Source organism: Hevea brasiliensis, chromosome 2 (assembly GCF_030052815.1).
Source record: "Hevea brasiliensis isolate MT/VB/25A 57/8 chromosome 2, ASM3005281v1, whole genome shotgun sequence".
NCBI lineage: Eukaryota > Viridiplantae > Streptophyta > Magnoliopsida > Malpighiales > Euphorbiaceae > Hevea > Hevea brasiliensis.
In genome coordinates, this window is record NC_079494.1 from 72,377,791 (window position 1) to 72,381,564 (window position 3,774).

The window sequence follows — 3,774 nt, forward strand, 5'->3', positions numbered from 1 at the left end:
GGTCAGATCTGTACCTCCTTAACATGGACACATGGAAGACATTGTGTATCCTTTCTAGCTCTGGAGGTAATGCTAACCGATATGCCAAAGGACCCACTCTTTCTAGAACCTCATATGATCCGATGAAACGAGGACTCAGTTTCCCCTTTCTGCCAAATCTCATAATCCTTTTCTAAGGAGAAACTTTAAGGAATACCTTATCACCCACTGCATATTCAATATCTCTTCGCTTCAGATCAACATAGGACTTCTGATGGTCTGATGCAGCCTTGAGTTGATCTCTGATCAATCTGATCTTTTCCTTTGTCTGCTGAACAATTTCTGGCCCAATCATCTTTTTTTCACCTACTTCATCGCAACATAGGAGAGTTCTGCACTTCCTGCCATACAAAGCTTCATATGGAGGCATCCCAATGCTTGATTGGTAGCTGTTGTTATAAGCAAACTCAATCAAAGGCAAGTGTGTATCCCAACTACCTTCAAACTCAATCACACAAGCCCATAGCATATCCTCTAATATCTGAATAACCCTCTCAGACTGGCCATCTGTCTGTGGGTTGAATGTTGTGCTGAAGTTCAATCTAGTTCCTAGGGCTCTCTGTAGACTACCCCAAAATCTAGAAGTGAACTTAGGATCTCTGTCAGATACAATCGATACTGGCACTCCATGCAGTTTTACAATTTCATATATGTACAATCTGGCCAATCTTTCTAGGCTATAGTCCATCCGAACTGGCAAAAAGTGAGCAGACTTAGTCTGTCTGTCAACTATAACCCATACTGCATCGTGACTATTCTGTGTCCTTGGAAGTCCCATCACAAAATCCATAGTTATCCATTCCCATTTCCACTCTGGTACTGCAAAAGATGTAACAAACCAGCTGGAACTTGATGTTATGCCTTTACTTGCTGACAAGTTAGGCATTTGGAAACAAATTCAGCTATATCTCTCTTCATACCCATCCACCAGTAATGCTCTTTCAGCCCTCTATACATTTTAGTTCCACCAGGGTGTATAGCAAAAGAAGACTCATGTGCTTCCTTCATAATGATCTGTCTCAATTCCACATCACTAGGAACACACATTCTACCCTGATGTAGTAGTAGTGAACCATCATCTCTCACAGAAAATTCAGGTTTCTTGCTCTGCTGGACTTCTTTCAGTAGCTTCTGATATTTATCATCATTCTGAGCAGCCATTTTGATCTGATCAATCAACACTGGCTGTACATGCCATGCAACTACTGTCTGTCCCTCATCATCAATCTCTAAACTAGCATGCTGTGCTTTCAATTCATGTACCATGGACAAAGGAGAAACTCTAAGACTTGCCATAGTCTTGTGACTTAAGGCGTTAGCCACCACATTTGCTTTCCCTGGCTGATAGTCTATTAAGTAATCATAGTCTTTAATCAGTTCTAACCATCTCCTCTGCCTCAAATTCAATTCCTTCTGGGTGCCTAAGTACTTCAAGCTCTTGTGATATGTGTAAATGTAGCATTTCTCCCCATACAAATAGTGTCTCCAGATCTTCAGAGTAAAAACAATAGCTGCTAGCTCCAAGTCATGTGTTAGGTAGTTCCTCTCATGCGGTTTCAGCTGGCGTGATGCATAAGCAATGATATTTTGATCTTGCATCAGTACACAGCCTAACCCATTGTGAGAAGCATCACTATAAACTGTGTATTCTTTACCCGGTGTAGGTAAAGTAAGGACTGGAGCTTCAGTCAAACACCTCTTCAACTCATCAAAACTCTACTGACATTTATCTGTCCACTGAAATTTTACATCTTTCCGAAGCAGCTTGGTCAGTGGAGAAGCTAACATAGAAAACCCTTTCACAAACCGACGGTAATATCTAAGAAAAACCCAAAAAATTGTGAATTTCTGTGATATTCCTGGGCGACTTCCAATTAAGGATAGCTTCTACCTTGCTGGAATCTACCTTGATCCCTTCAACCGATACAACTTGTCCCATATTTAAGTGTAGTTCTAGGCATCCTAGCTGTTCGGACAACATTGGTCACCAGAACAATAGAATGCACTACCGAACACAGGGGTGTTACAAAATCTATAGGAAAAATCAATTCTCCAACCTGTACCAACACATCCTCAACTACTCCCAATGGGTAAGCATTAGAACGATCAGCTAACTGAATAATGACACTGGTTTCTTTCAAAGGACCCAAATTTAAAGTTTGAAAAACTGAATTTGACATAACATTAATAGATGCTCCTAAATCTGCCATTGCACGTTCAAATTTAGAATCACCTATTTTGCAGGGAATAGAAAACGAACCTGGATCCTTATACTTAGAAGGTAATTTTTGCTGAATTAATGCTGACGCATTTTCCCCCACACTGATCTTCTCATTATTCCTCAACTTGTGTTTTGCAGTGCATAGTTCCTAAAGGAATTTAGCAAACTTGGGAACTTGTTTGATCGCATCAAGTAAAAGCATATTCACCTCTACCTTCTTGAAGGTCTCCAAAATTTCTTTCTCTTATTCTTCTTTCTTATTTTTAGCCAACCTGCTGAGGAATGGAGGAAGAACAGAATTATTAATCTTATTCAGTTTGGGTTCAGTATTTATCTCAACTTTAGACTCTTTTTCTCCTTGCTTCTTCTTTAGCTCATGTGGAGTTTGGTTATCAACTTCTTTCCCACTTAGCAACAGTATAACACTTGCATTTTCTCTGGGATTCATGACTGTTTGTGATGGAAGCTTTCCAGAACCTTCAGCTTCAAGCTTGCTTATAGATGAAGCTAACTAACCAATCTACCTCTCTATGTTTTGAATGCTATTTCTGGTCTCCTGTTGAAACTGTTGGGTATTGTTAGCCAAAGTCTTAACAATTTCATCAAGTGACATACCTTGATTTGAGGGAGGCAGAGGTGGAGGTGGTTGATTAACTTGTGGTCTTTGCTGTTGGCATCAGTTTTGCACCGATTGATTCCCATAACTCAAATTGGGATGATCTCACCATCCTGGATTATAAGTATTTGAATAGGGATCATACCTGCATTGTGGCTGTCCATAATGTCCTACTACATTAGCATGTTACACTGATTCATCCTCTTGTAACGCAGGACACATTTTAGTAGCATGACCCGAACCCGAACAAATTCTACATACCTTAATAGTTTGCATATTCCCTACAGCCAAATGCCTCACCAAATAAGTTAAATCAGAAATTTGTTTCTCAACGTTAGATGTACTTACCTCGTTAACCTTGGGAGTGTGATCCATTCTCATTCCAAACTACTGAGAATTTGCTGCCATGTTAGCAATCAGCCTCTTTACCTCTTCTGGTGTCTTATCAACCAAAGCTCCTCCACTAGCACCATCTATCATACTACAATCCATTGGTAGAAGTCCCTCATAGAAATATTGAATTAACAGCTGCTCACTTATTTGATGATGGGGACAGCTTGCACACAACTTCTTAAATCGCTCCCAGTACTCATACAAGCTCTCTCCATTGTACTGCCAGTTGCCATAAATTTCTTTTCTTATATTGGCAGCATGGGAAGCAGAAAAATACTTCTCCAAAAATATCTGCTTCATCCCATTCTATGAGTTGACAGATCTGGAAGGAAAGTAATACAGCCAATCCTTAGCTGTGCCCTCCAGTGAGAAAGGAAAAGCCCGAAGCTTGATCTGATCCTCTAAAACTCCTTGAGGTTTCATGCTGGAACACAAAACATGAAATTCCTTTAGATGCTTATGTGGATCCTCACCTGCAAGACCATGAAACTTAGGCAACAAATGG

The 3,774-nt window shown here is 40.1% G+C and overlaps 1 non-coding gene across 1 annotated transcript; it reads left to right on the plus strand.

The window, feature by feature from the left end:
- Positions 1 to 3,414: 3,414 nt before the first annotated feature.
- Positions 3,415 to 3,521, plus strand: LOC131178037 (small nucleolar RNA R71). The gene has a single exon (XR_009147168.1). It is a non-coding gene; the product is annotated as a small nucleolar RNA R71 (small nucleolar RNA).
- Positions 3,522 to 3,774: the final 253 nt, after the last annotated feature.